General features: G+C 44.9%; 1 long non-coding RNA gene across 3 annotated transcripts; it reads left to right on the top strand.

The window, feature by feature from the left end:
- The first annotated feature begins 4,028 nt into the window (after nucleotides 1-4,028).
- Nucleotides 4,029-14,163, top strand: LOC109489322. 3 transcript variants are annotated; one of them, XR_004628596.1, is made up of 6 exons: nucleotides 4,029-4,259; nucleotides 4,406-4,580; nucleotides 9,673-9,881; nucleotides 10,149-10,232; nucleotides 10,377-10,597; nucleotides 12,923-14,163. It is a non-coding gene; the product is annotated as an uncharacterized LOC109489322 (long non-coding RNA). The 3 variants fall into 3 exon arrangements; XR_004628597.1 differs by having other exon boundaries at nucleotides 10,377-10,884; XR_002142276.2 differs by lacking the exons at nucleotides 4,029-4,259; nucleotides 4,406-4,580 and having other exon boundaries at nucleotides 9,807-9,886.
- Nucleotides 14,164-14,958: the final 795 nt, after the last annotated feature.

Raw genomic sequence — 14,958 nt, 5'->3', positions numbered from 1 at the left:
CATTAGTAAGGGAGACATCAGCATTCTTGAAGAGCTCTGAGGTGTCTCTCTGAAGGTCAGAGATGGCAGTGCTGATGCCATAATGGAATTGGTTTCCCTGGTCTCAGTGGGACCATGAGAGATAAGGTAAATGCAATTACCTTAATAAACCGCAGGGATAGAGAGATAGAGTGTTTCATTTGCAAGGATCTGTGGCAATGGCAAATTGATCACTAGATTCCTAGAAATGAACTGGAAGGGTAGTTTACTAAATCATTTTTTCACATATACAGGGAGAAAATGTCTAGTGTTGCTGGGCAAAGATCTAACTTGCGTCACCATAGTGGGGATACATGTCTTCTTGCTCAGTTCTGTGACCTAAGCCAGTTCACAGACCCAGAACCCTTTTAGAAAGGACCCTGCAACTTCCCCCAAGCCTCGTGGGACCAGGGGCCATTTCTTAGGGTGACTGGGTACCAGGGAAAGAAAACTATCCAGCTTTTTGAGCTTATGCTAATCCCTAGATCAGAAATGGGGCTGAGTACGGGATATGGAGAAGAGATGAGAGAGCTTTGACTTGAATTCATCTGACAGGGGATCCACTGAGATCACAGACCAATACAATGCTCCATCCTGGAATGTACAGTTCGAGGAGATACACTCAGTAGCTGGTAGAATCCCCATGTTGGTGGAAGGACCAAAGGAAGCCTCTGGTAGGAGCCACCACCTTCCTGACAAATGATAAGTACCCCATCCCAAATAGCAAACCCGAAGCAATATTTTATTCCTGTCTCCATTGGGAAACCCCAAAGCATCCCCTCTCCAGCTTCCCTCTTACTTTTGAGTCTCTGCATTTCTTCCCCATAACTCTTCCCAGGATACTCTGCCCCTTCCCAACCCTCCCCTCAGTGCCCTACTCCACTGCCAATTACTCCCCTTTCTAAATCCTTTTGCTCCTCTCTGAGGGTCCTTTGCTTTTCTTCTCAGAAACTTGCCTCTCCCCAGAACACTTATTTGCTCCCAGTTTATTTGAGGAGACATTGCTTTTACTATAGAGCAGTTGGTTAACTCTCATTATTGTTATATTTAATCTCTCCTTATGATTAAAAAAACAAACATTTAGGGGCGCCTGGGAGGCTCAGTTGGTTAAGTGTCTGACTCTTGGTTTCTGCTCAGGTCATGATCTGAGGGTTGTGGCCTTGAGCCCGCTGTTGGGCTCTGTGCCCCACGGGGAGTCTGCTTGAAGATTCTCTCACTCTGCCCCTCCCCCCATGCTCACTCATGCACAAGTGCACGCACTCTCTCTCTCTCAAATAAATCTTAAAGAAAAAAAACCCCAATACTTAAAACACAGAACTGTTTGTTGTAAAACACTGCAACAATACAGAAGGGTGTAGACTAAAACTTAATTCTTTTCCCTTCCTCTTCTTCAGAGGTAACTGGTATTAAATTTTCTATTTATTCACATAAACACACAAGCTGGTGTTTATCACAAACAGAATACTGTACCTTTTATTTTGTGACATGCTTTTCTCACTCCACAGGTATCAGAAACCTTATATTATACCATATAGATTCACCTTATATCTTCTAAAATTAAACTTTCTACTTGGAAATACTGGTAGATTGACATGCATTTGTAAGCAATAATAGAGATCTCATGTACTTTTGACTCGGTTTCCCCCACTGGTAACACCTTGCTAAATTATTGTACAGTAAGCATCATAACGAGGCTATTAGTATTGATACAATCCATCAGGCTTATTCAGACTTGCCCAATTTTACTTGAACTCATCTGTGTGCAAGTGTACATTGGTCCTAAGCAATCGTATCACCTGTGTAGTTTCCTATATGTACTATCACAGTCAAGATCCAGAACAGTTCCATCACCACGAGAATCCCTCGTGTTGCCCTTTATACCCACACCCACTTCCCTCCTGCTCCTTCCCTCACCCCTAATTCTCAATAGCCACTCAGCTGTTCTCCATTTCTATACTTTGGTTATTTCAGAAATGTTGTATTTATGCAATCATGTAGTTTACAACCTTTTGGAATTGGTTCTTTCATTCAGCATAACTCTCTGGGGGTTCACCCAAGTTGTGTGTATCAATTTTTTATTGTTGAGTAGTGTTCAATGACATGGATGTGCCACAGTGTGTTTAACCCCTCAACCATTGAAGGAGATTTGGATTGTTTCTAATTTTTAGCTATTATGAATAAAGTTGTTATGAACATTCATGTACAGTTTTTGCAGAAATACAAGCTTCAGCTTCTCTGGGATGAATGCCCAAGAGTATAATTACTGGGTCATTGGTAATTGCATGTTTAGGGAAAATGGGCACACTCATATTCTATGGATGTAAGTGTAAAATTGAAGAATATTTTAGTAGAGTTAATTGGCAGTATTTATCTTTTTAAAATGCATATTAATTTTAACTCAGTTTTGCTTTTAGGAACCTGTCTTCTAGAAATATTTGTGTTTTTGCTAAAAGATATAAGTACCAGGTTGTTCACTGCAGCATTGTTTGCACTGGGAGAAAATTTAGAGCAACCAAAATGGCTGTATAATGCTGTACGTTTTAACTCTTTTTATTTTCTTGATGTTGAGTTGTGCAGAAACGGTTATGTTTTAATTTGAAACTTCTTCTGTAGGAATTAGAATGTAAGCATTTTTTATAGGATTTTTTGATTATTTATATTTCTTATTCTGGGTCTAATTATCGTGTTCTTTGCACAAAATACACACTTGAGGGTTGCCCTTTTATTGATTTTTAGGCATTTATATACAGTTGATATTGTGGGCATTAACACTTTATCTGACCTTTGCAACATAGAACTTTCATATTTCTGTATAATCAAATCTGACACTTTTTCCTTTATGGTTTCTTGTCATGTTTTGGAATAGGTTTCCTACCTTCCTTCCTGCTTTTACTCCTATTTTATTAGAGTAATGGTATACATATGAGTTTGTAAGTAGCCTCAAGTCCTTTTTGAAAGAGGCAAGGAATACACAGATCCCATAAATAAGTAAAAATGTGTGAGACATGGGAAATTATTTTTTATCTATTCGTAACTGTCATGTTTCTTGACGAATATAATTCTTGCTGTGCTGTGTACATTTTAAAGTGATGCCGGAAGGAGTAATTATATCATAACTTTAAAGGATTATGAACACCTAAGGGAAAGGTGCTGTTTAAACACGCTGCTAATAATGTGTTTGCACATTTTTCAAACTGCTCAAATTACCTTCACAAGTATCAGCAGCATGGCCTCCTCGGAGAAGGACAGAGAATGGGAGGAGATCAAGAATATTATTCCAGGCAAGGTTGTTTAGGCAAGGAAGTAATTTATCTTGCTATGGACAGAATGAAGAGCTAACCACCCAGCAATTTGTAATTGATCACAATTATGTTGCCTAGTGGTGGGGTGCAAAATGAAGGAAAGTATTTGGTCAAAAGATTAGCACAAATATAAGAGTGTTTAGTCAGATCCAAAATTTAAGTTGGTTTAGCAACAAAAAAATGAAGCCATTCGGAAGAACCCAAAATGAAACAAAATAAATGAAAATGGAGATTCAGTCCACATGTTGTGGGTTGATGTTTCCTTGGAAGGAGTGGTTAAGAATTTTTGATCCTTAAAGCAACCTCATATTAAAGTAGTTTAACTAATTTAGACATGTTTGACACTACCACAAAGAAAATAAATTATATCGGGCTCTACACTGATGGCTAAAAAGCCAATTCACCGAAATGGAAGGATGTTGAAGGTACTCACATTATGTAATCGGTACAGTATGTCAGTCCTAGTGGTCTGGTTAACCAAATGAAGGCACATTAAGTGAAATTCGGTATAATTTTTTCCTAGAACTACCCCACTTGATTACAGCAAAATAGGTTCTGCTAATCACAGGGTGCATAAATTGGAGATTGAGCATGGTTTGGGGGAACAGAGATGCTTTTATTATATCATTTGGTCTTCTGTGGCACATGAGGAAAGATGTGTCAGCAAGGCTAACATGGATCTGTCCTTTATTCAGGAATCTGCTTAAGATGATCATGGGACTTAAACAAGCTTCAGTGCTCATTTAGTTGACTCCCTTCGTATTCTAGAAAAGGAAAGAGAAGAATAAAGGGCGTGACTAGCCTGAAGTCATGCAGTGAGTTCACGACACAAGTGGATTCCACTGGGGTCTTCAGACACCCAGATTGGTGTTCTTTCCACTGAAGGAAATTGCATGCTTCAGGAGTCCAGGCTCAAGAGGACCTCTGACCCAATTTCAGGTAACTTGGAGGTTTTCACAGTCTTTCCTAGATATAAAGCTAGTGTGAATTAATTCCATTGAACAGTTGGAGGAATAAAGAATGAATCCAGAAACTAGGCTCTGAACTGGAGGTGAGGGCTTTAGTCTTTTTTTTTTTCTTTCTAGAACTGACTTTGATTCTTCACTTCAGATGGAAATTAAGATTGTGGAGAAGCCACGTCACCTGCTACTGCTCCCCCTGACTCGCTTTTGCTGGTGGCTTTGTAGTTTGGAACAATGTGCACTGGGCCGAAGTCCCGGGGAACTCTGAGCTGGAGGTTGGAGCATCACCAAAGAGGAGGTAATGTGCCTGAATGCTAACTGAGCATTTAAAATTGTAAAATTTGCAATTTTCTTTAGGTCTTTTGGAGCCTGTGACTTTCCCCCCAAGTGTCCCATAGTTTCTTAAGCCCCCGAGGAGCTCACAGGCCCAAGGCACTAAGCTGTGGAGCTTGAGGGATGGAGGACCCAGAAAAGAGTGCCAGTCTCTGCTGGGATCTTCTTTCCTTAGCTTCTGCAGTCCTCCCACCCTGCCCAGGGCTCCCTCAGGTTTGATGGCATTGCAAGGGGAGTGACTCTGACTGGCTGAAAATGACAAATTAGTGAACTTTGAATCACATGATCTCTTCTTATTCAAATCCATTTGAGGGCACCTGGGTGGCTCAGTCGGTTAAGCATCTGTCTTAGGTTCAAGTCGTGATCCCAGGGTCCTGGGATTGAGTCCCGCATTGGGCTCCCTGTGGAGCAGGGGGCCTGCTTCTCCCTCTGCCTCTGCCTCTTTCTCTCTCCCTCTGTCTCTCATGAATAAATATATAAAATCTTTAAAAAAATCCATTTGAAAGCATATTAAGAGCTTAGCTAGTTTTTATAGTCCTGCCAAATTCCTTTACCTTGCTTACCCAATAGGATCAGGCCAGGTTTCTTTCATCTCTATTATTAACATGAGAGTATGAATGTGATGCTGTTGAAACCAGGACCATAGTGAACATGTGGAGTTTCTTTGGCTACTTCACATCCATTCCACCTTCCAGATGGCATGTGATTTCTTTTAGGAAATGACCTCCTCCGCGTGTATGCAGTCTTAGTGGGGTATAAATCCAGGGACCTGCTCCCCACGGTGGAAGCTCTTGCCGAGACCAGCCCTGAGAGTGGACATTTGGTTTAAGTTCAACCAATCAGATAGACTCTTCTGGAATTTTGAGCTTTGAACAAGTGACACAAGGACCTCAGGAACCACACTGAGGTCAGGGAGCCATGCCGAATAGACTAAATTGTCTATTCCTGCCCTTCTAGATTCTCCTCAGTTCCTGCCCATCTCTAGGCCTGGCCCTTGACTCTCCATCAACTAGTGAGTACCCTGATATCTTTCACATTCCCACTTGATTCCATTAGCTCAAACTGGTTTCTGTTGCTTGTAAGCAAGAACCCTGGCATAAGATCCCTTCCTGATGTACCATCACACATGGGCCCGTAGTGTTGTCTTTAAGTCTACCCTGTCTGGAGTGTTCTCCTGGAATTGGCCTAAACTTGCTCTTTCCTCTACTGGTGACAGTCCACAGGATTGCCTTTCTTTTAGTGGGTACTCATAGAAAATAGTCCTCTAGTTTTCTAGCTCCTGCAGTTTCTCGTTATCAAAACAAACATACAAACAACTCATCAGAACTTCTCTCCAACAGCTGTCATTAATGGGGAGTCTCCATTCTCCTGCCCAGGACCACCCACTCAGGAGTCCACCTCTCTCGGGCAAACATACTGCCGATATTTCTTACCAGAATAGCAAAAATTAAAAAGACTAACCAAACCCAGTGTTTGCAAGGATGTGGAGCAACCACAACTCTAACACATTTTGTTGGTGGGTGTGTAAAATGGTACAATCACTTGGGAAATCTGTTTGACAGTTTCTAGTAGAGTTAAATATATACCTACTCTTTGACCTAGCAGTTTCACCTCTAGGTAGATATTCAAGAAAAAATTTGTGTTCACAAAAAACCTGTACAAGAATGTTCATGGCAACTTTACTCATAATAGCCAGAAACTGGAAACAACCCAAGTGTCCACCAACAGAAAAATGGATAAAGAAATTATAGTATCTTCATACACTAGAATACCAAGCACCAGTAGAAAAGAGTGACTCGTATATGCTACAGCATGTATGAATCTCAAAAAAACTTACATTGAGCCGAAGAAGCCAGAGTCCACATGACTCCATTTATGTGAAGCTCGAGAACAGACAGAAAGAGTTTACGGTCATAGGGGCAGTGGTTACCTTTGGGGGAACATTGACTAGGAAGAGGCACAGGGAGCCTTCTGGGGTACCGGGGTTTATTTAATCTCCGTGGTGGGGACATGGGTGTATATGTATGTAAAAATTCATTCAGATGTACAGTTAAGATTTGCACACTTTATTGTGTGCATGTTACACTTCAGTAAAAAAGATAAAAGGAAAAGATAAAATAAGCGTATGATTATGTTCTATAATTTAAATATCAACAGTTCTATAATTTAAATATATTTTGTTAATTCTGCACTCAGTCAAATTAGATTTAAATTCCAATCCCAGATACGATATTGAGAATGGTTTTTGAAAACCTTTTGTATTTTTCCCTTCCATTCTTTGTTTATATCAAGGCAATAGGAAGCTAATGTGTTTCCCCTTCCAGGAGTATTTTTATGTTCAAAGGAAAACCATTGGAAGAAAGTAATAATTAACACAAAGGAATGACTGGCTTAATGGTGGGCTTTCAGGCATCAGTAGAGGAGGTATTTCAGGTCAAGGGAGGGTCAAGAGAATCTCCCGGAGTATTCCACACTGAATGGGTAGAAACAAGCAATAAACTCTTAATAGACGGTTCTGCTGATCCACCGGTGTGGCCAGTAGCCTTTGGTGTTCTGATCCTTGGATGGAAAATCAGCCTACTTGTTTCCAGCAGATAAGAGAGTTTGTCTCTTGGGCCTGGTCATTTCCTCCAAAACTGAGGGAGGAGAGATTTTGTGGGCAGCTTTCCTTCCACATTGAGAAGAGAATAGAAAGCAGGAAATAGAAAGGCCAGGCTAGAGGATGCGGAAGTGAGGGTGAAAATGGAAAAGCACAGGAGAGAGTGAGCGTGGGCGGCACCCATGGGGAACAGATGGGACACACAGCAGGGACAAGGGGAACCCAGCAGAAAGTAAAGTGAAAACCAAGACAGTGCAAGTGAAGGAGACCACTCTCCACTTGGCCCCTGCAGCCTGCCAGTCTCCTACCCCCTCCTGGAACAGCTGGGCAGCGGCGAGGGGCCTCCCGGCTCCGTCCTTGCACTTCCGAAGGTTTCCACCCCCACTGTGCCTACGACAGCACCGTGGTTTTCTTAAAACTTCATCTGATCACGTTATTCCCCAGCTTAAAGCTGTTTCATAGCTCAGCATTATCTCCTTTAAAAGTCCAAGCTCTGTGATGTTGCCCAGAGAGCCTCTCATGACTTGTCCTTGCTTGCTCCTCAGCCTCATCTATTTTGTGAATAATGGGTGAATATGTTCAGTGAATTTTATTTTTACCATAGGCCCCCTTCTCCACGGTTCGTCTTCCACAGTTTCAGTTCCACGCGGTCCACAAAAGTTGGGTAGCAGAGGCTTCTCCCTCTGACCCGTTGTCAGAGGTCAGCAGTAGCCTAACGCCTCATCGAGGTGTCTGTACCTCTCACCTCCCTTCGTGTCATCACGTAGGCATTTTATCGTCTATCTCAGGAAGAAGGGCGACTGCAGTACAATAAGATATTTCGAGAGAGAGACCATATTCACATAACTTTTATTACAGGATATTGTTATAAGTGTCCTATTTTATTATCAGTGAGTGTTACTCTCTTACCAGGCCTAATTTATAAATTAAACTTTATCGTAGGTGGGTATATATAAAGAAAAAAGTGTGGATGGGGTTTGGTACGATTTGCAGTTTCGGGCATTCACTGGGACCCTGGAACATTTCCCCCATGGATAAGGGGGGACTGCTGTAATCCTATTCCCGGCATCTGGTTGTCCAGTTGCACTTCAAGAACCCTAGGGGGTACTGATGTATGTACACATCTCCAGGAGAACGGCGTGGGTAAGTAGCGCTCCATGCCGCAGGAGCCCGGATAAGACTCACTCCTCCAAACAGGAGTATCTGCACCCTTCCCTGTGGACTGGGGGCAGGAAGCTGGCATCACCTAATTGAGATTTGAATAAAGGGAGTATGCCATTACCTATGACTCTCATCAAGGACCCCGGTTCTGACAGAGAAAGCCCTCTCTTCTGTCTAAACCCTGGCTACCCTTCGAGACCCATCTCAAATACCACATCTATTGTGTCCACGCAGGCTCAGAATAAGGCTTTCTGGTATTTGGGCAGCAGCCATGGTTTGTAGGGAAAGGGAAGAACTTGGGACCAGAAGCTGACAGGCCTTAGGATGGTAACATGAGGGGGGTGCTCGAGGTCCAAGGTCCAGTCTTCAGGGGCCCATAGCGAACAGGCTTAGTTCCTGCAAGCATCAATCAGTAACCCAGAGGGTCCAGACGGCTGCTGGGGTACAGAGCAGACAGCGCTAGCAGTGGACGAGAGCTGAAATTAAGTGGAGTCCTCTCAGGGTGGTTCCAGGTGACAAGTTTGTTTAGAGCAGGCGTCTAGCTGGGGACACGGAACTGTGATTCAGGGGCCTGAGGGAAGAGGCAAGCATGAGCCGGGCAGGGGTCAAGGCCTCCGCCTCGATCAGACAAGCGGATCAGATCCCAGTCATGCGGACCAAGTCGACCCACCAGCGAGAGCTCAGAGAAGGTGGCAGTGCTGTGGGTCTCGGGCATTCGAGTCCCAGTGGGTGGCACAGCAGTGAGCTGTCAACAAACTATTGCTTCCTGCCTGACCAGCTGCTGGTCACCCCGACTGGAGCCCTAGAGTGACCGAGCTTGAGGCTGGAAGGTGGTGTGAGCAGAGGCTGCCCCGGGCTCCGGGAGGCAAGGGCCCTGTGTCTTCTGCTGCCTGCCCTGCCCTTCCCTGGCCCCCTCACCATGATGCTCGCTGGCATCTCTCCTCACTTTGTGATCTCCTCCTGTAAATAACCCCCACAGGGGTAGCAGAGGGCCAGGCACACACAGTAAATAAGGATAAGTTGGATCAAATTGCATTTAGCTCCGTGGCAGCTCAGATCTTGGTGTGTGTGCTGTGCTGTGCAGCCCGGTCCTTTTCCAGATTTTTTTATATCCCTGATCAGGATTCCTCTTCGTCTGTGTGTAGTAAAATGGAGAGGCGGTTACTCTCCACTCTCCCGGGTGAGGAGCTGGGACCCGCAGGAAATGGAGGGCAGTGCATTGTTCCCCACACCCTACCTTCCTCTGCCCCTCAGCCAAAGTGATCTATTCCTTCTTCCTTTCTGTCCCCGACATCAGTGGAAAACTTGATCTGGTTGCCATGGAGACCAGCCACTGACTTCAGAGTGCCTGTTTATTAAAGATGAAAGTAATGTATGCCTGGCTGATCTGAGCAGCTGTCAGAGATTCGGCTGTTAGCAGAGGAAGTCACTAATTTCGAGGCATAATCACTCATCTAAGAGAGAGACGGCCCCCCTTCATCTTCCGCGTGGAGCTGGGCTGTGTGGGTAAGGTCTGTCCCAGCAGGCGTTTCTTGTTCTTTTTTTTTTTTTTTTGGTTGTTTATTTTATGACTAATATGGTAACTGTACTTCTTTTCTCCCTTATTTCCTACTGAAAATATATAGCCTTACCATCGTGTGATAGCTTAATTCAGCTTCGTGGGCAGGCCCAGGAAACCCAAACCCTCTCATGACGTTGTTTCCTTTGGAAAATGTATTCTGGATTCCAAGCCACCTACTTACAAATGAGGTTGTCTGTTTATTCATTCAACAGTCTCCCCCAGGTGCACGAGAGGAAAAGAGGTGGGGCCGAGCCCCGCAGAGAGCAGACTAGATGATTTTGCGTGCGCTTCGACAGGTGGGAGAAGCGGGCCCCTCTGAGGGAGGCAGTCAATTAGAAGAGAGGTGGGGTGGTCTTGCCCCTTTCAGCCAAATGAGCTGTGTGATCTTCAGAAAACGCGTGCCTTTCTTTTTTTCTTTTTGCTCTTTTCCTTCACTCCAGGGTGAAATCTGAGAGCAAATCTGAATCCCAAGATGCATGATAATGGTTCACTAAGTGCTCTCCAAAGCCCAGGGTGCAAGCCGGGCTCATCGCTGCTGGGCTGTGAGGAGCGGCAGGAGGCAGTAGGCTGCTGGGAGCTGATCCCCACCGTCTCGTCATAGCGCAGCCAACTGGCTCATCCTTTCTGCCTGCAGTTCCCTCATCCGAAAGAGAAGTGATGAGTAAGCTAATTCTAACTAGGCTTTCATTCCACAGATGCTTAAGTGTGGGCTTCCCTGAACAGAAAAGGCTCCTGACACTGGACCGCTGGACAAGGGTTAGCCCCGTCTAGGTCACTGTTAACCAAGTACGATGTGTACCTCTGGTCAAAGCTGTCTTAGGCCAAGGTCAGTGCTTGTTTGCATCTCTTGGCATCAGTGTGGCCGTCTGGGCAGGAGCTCCCATCCCATCTCTCCTGAGCGGCCTGGTGTTTGGGAATGAAGATGGGACATGAAGCTAAGGAAGGGAAGTGAGTATCATCAGTGCCTTGATTTTCTTTTTTTCAAAGATTTTATTTATTTATTTGAGAGGGAGAGAGAGCACAAGCAGGGGGGAGCAGAAGAGAGAGAGGGAGAAGCGGTCTCCCTGCAGAGCAGGGAGCCCGACGTGGGGCTCTGATCCCAGGACTCTGGGATCATGACCTGAGCTGAAGGCAGTCGCTTCACTGACTGAGCCACCCAGGCACCCCTCATCAGTGCCTTTAGAACACAGTGCAGCCAGAGCCCAGATTAGCCTGGGCTCCAGAAAGGCAACTTCCAGGCAGGCAGGCCTCAGAACTGCCACCAGCCACCCCCTGGAAGCTTTTATTTCTCACCTGCGCCATACCTAGGGCACACAAAACAGCCGTCTCATGTCACTGTGATGCTTCCTCCTTTCCTTGAGTTCATCCTGAAACCAGTTTTTCCAAAGGATGTGCACTTAGGTTTGCATGTTTCATTGAAGGAAATTTGAATCCCATTTATGGGATGCCAACGTAGGTCATAACTTTACCCTTGTTATAAACAGATGTATTAAAAAAATTATGCCAATTGTATAAAACAGTAGAGGAAGGGAAGAATACTCATTCATTCATCCACCCGTTTAACAATTACTTACTGTAGGCATTTACTATAAGTCAGTAGATTTATGAGATAAATCTGCCCGCAAGGAGTATACACTTATTTTTCTTAAAACCTGCTTTATTGAGGTATAATTTCTCTACAGGAAATTCACCCATTTTAGGTGTACAGTTCGATGCATTTTGACAATCACAATCAAGATATGGAACATTCCCATTACCCCAAAAAGTTTGGCTGTTTTCCAGTCAATCCTCTCCACCTCTCCAACCCCCAAAACCCCAGCCAAACCAATGATAAGCTTTCTGTCATTTTACTTGTGCCTTTTCTAGAAGGTCAAATAAGGGACATACCTTTTAGGAGAGAATATAGCTTAAAAAATAAACAGGCATCTGCACTCCCGGCAAGTGTGGCAAGGGCTTTGACACAGACACATAGACCGTACTATTGGAACACACAAGTGATGTGAGCAGACTTATAAGCTGAGGCCTGAAGGACTAGTAACAGTGAATCAGGTGAGCAGGAGTGAGACTAAGGAGTGTCCCAAGCTGTGGGAACAGTAGACACCCAGGCCAGGAGGAGAGAGCCTGCAAGCCAAGTTTGCCTGGGACCTAAAAATTTCTGTAGCTCAGCGATGGAGTATGAAGGGGTTAAGGGTGGCAAGTCAAGAATCTGAAAAGATTAACCCATTCAAACAGAGAAGGTCATTCTAAGCCTTGTTTGTCTTTATTCCAAGGCAATGGGGAACCATGGAAGGATGTTAAGCAGGAACTTGAGGGCATCCGATTTGCATTTTAGGAAGCTAGCTCTCCCTGTGTGTAGGAAACATGGAGGGCTGGGCAGGAGGCAGGGACCTGAATGAGAGGCTGGTGCAGTGATCCAAATGAGAGGTGCTGGCAAGCAGGGCTCGGGAAGTGGCAGGTGGTGGGAATGGAGCGAAGTCGATAAATATGGGAGAGATCTGGGAGGCGGAAATAAAGGGACTGAGTGACTCACTGGAAGTGGAGAGAGTGAGTGAGAAAGGCATTAAAGAGGATTCCTCGGTTTCGAGCTCGGGTGCCTGCAAGGAAGTCGGTGGCATTCACTGAGACAGAGAACACTGTGGGTGGGCAGGGGTGGAGGGGTGGGGAGAGGAGATAGCGTGCTCTGCTTCGGATGCATTTCATTTGGGGACATCCAGGAAGATGATGTCAGCAGTCAGAGCTGTGAGTCTAGAGCTCGGAGATCCTGAGCCCACTCTTATCACTCTCTGTAAACTAGCTTCTGGGTTCTTCCATAGAATTGACCTACCGAAGACTAAAGGATTTATCTTGTCAAGCAGAATAATTTTTCATATGAATAGGCTTTGCTGCTTGTGTAGTTAGGTATAGAGAGATTTGTTCCCACATGATAAACCTTGGGAAAAACTGGAAAGTAATTTTCAGTGAGCTTTTCTCCTCTCCTCTTTCCCAGTACAACCCACCAGGAGTATCTTTTAGGTGGAGAAAGAGAAATGGAGTGAAGTGAGCACATTGGGACCGCTCAGACCTAAGCGTTCTAATCCTAAATCCCCCAGGAGCCTGGATGTTACACGTTCAATGACATGATGCCGATAAATTATATCTGGTGGATCAGTAAGATGAAGCCCATAGACACGTTTCAATAAACGGAATCTACAAGTGGATTAAACTGTCCAAGGAAGACCTTTTCTTTTCCAAACTCCTTTCCTTTTTCAAACTGAGAGATATTAAGGAAACTCATTTCAGCTTTGTTGGTAGTCTTGTTTTGTTTTGCTTTGTTAAAGGAAGACAGGAGGAACCAAATCGTAGGTGCTGCGGTGGGGACTGGAAACTGACACAGCACTACGCTGGTGTGGGGCAGAGCTGTACGGAGGGAAAGCCACTTTGTCCCTGTTTGAGGCCAAGGGAAGCCATGATCTTTTAAGAAACTCGTAGAAATTCCCACCAAGAGAAAATTAGTATGGAATTCTGTAAGCAATTTCCTTCCTTTCACAGAATTCACAACCTAAAATGTAAGAGCCCAGGGGTGCCTGGCTGGCTTTGTCAGTGGAGACTGCGACTCTTGATCTCCGGGTTGTGGGATCGAGCCCCACGTTGGGTGTAAGAGATGATGTAAAAATAAAATCTGAAAAGAAAAAAAAAAAAGTAAAAGCCTATTCTTTGGTAGTTCTTCTAGAGGTTTGATGTGAGGGAGCCGCAGATCCATAACTCGCGGGCCAGGCTCATCCTGGGTTCCTTTCCTGGCCACAGACAGAAGTGAATCACATTCACTGCTTCCAAATGCAGATGCTGTTTCCTCTCATCCTAGCAAGAATTCAGGCAACCTTGATTTCATCGGGCATATGTCATCAGTCCGCTTATCAAAGTCTCAAGCGGGACTACCCTTAAGTGATCTGTGCTTAAAAAGTACCTCACCCCTATCCCCCTAACCAAGGGGCTGAAAAGGACCACTCAATCACCTGCAGAAAGACCGTGAATCGCCGGCATCCTCTTGCCTGCCTGAGAACTCGGGCATCTTATACATTTGATTCTTGTTTCTCTGCTCTCCTTTGGGCTGACACTCAGAGCCAGGCCTCGTGGTTGTTTATCAGTTGTCCAAGGCTATTTTAAAGATTTCTGCTTTCATTTATAACATAAGTCACATTCTTCTTGCATCCGCTGCTGTATTTTCCAAAGGGGTTGTGTCAAAGGAAATTCAACACCCACTTTTCTCATGATTTGCTCCTCAGCTTGCTCACTCATCAGAAGGCCAATGCTATTCAATACTTCAGAAGATTATTTTCCCTGTTAGGTGACGTGTCAAGGGAGGGGGAGCTGGCCCCAGCGTCAGGTGACTGAGTCTTGTTCCCATTTCTACTGTTGACTCAATAAATGTCCTTGGGCAAGTCATTGAGACTTTTCGTGCTGCGGTCTCTGGGGATGAAATCTGCCAACTGCATCATATGAAATTGGACCTTAGTGCCCTCTGGGATAAATATAGGAGGGGGCCAGGTGTCCATGTGTTCTCAAACTGATGCGAGGAGGAGGACCACGGGACCTCAAAAATGTCCCTGAGCTGCAAACTGTAACAGGGTCAGGCCACACCCATGCCCTCGGGCACGGATGCCAGTTGTCCAGTTACCTCTGGGGTCAATTCTGGCGCTTGAATTTTTCCAGAAAAAAGACGGTAGCGCATTAACCACCCAGACTTGTATATTCTGTCTGCTCCATATCCCTATGCCTTTGTACTTCCCCTGCCATGATACTCACCACTGACTGTTATTACTTGTTTGGTTACTTGCCTCCTGGACTGGAAGCTTCTCGAGGGAGGGGATCATGTCTGCCTCATGCAACATTGTACCCTCCGTGTAGTGCACGTGCCTGGAAAATAGAAGTTATACCAGAAATATTCCAAATGGATGAATGAACGAATGGGTGCTGTCTGGCCTCAATAATACCCCATTTCTGTGCCACTGAGGCCGCCTATTCCCGGCCGAGAACGTGGTGGGA

Source organism: Ailuropoda melanoleuca, chromosome 10 (genome assembly GCF_002007445.2).
Source record: "Ailuropoda melanoleuca isolate Jingjing chromosome 10, ASM200744v2, whole genome shotgun sequence".
Classification (NCBI taxonomy): domain Eukaryota; kingdom Metazoa; phylum Chordata; class Mammalia; order Carnivora; family Ursidae; genus Ailuropoda; species Ailuropoda melanoleuca.
This window is presented reverse-complemented; position numbering and strand designations above follow the sequence as displayed.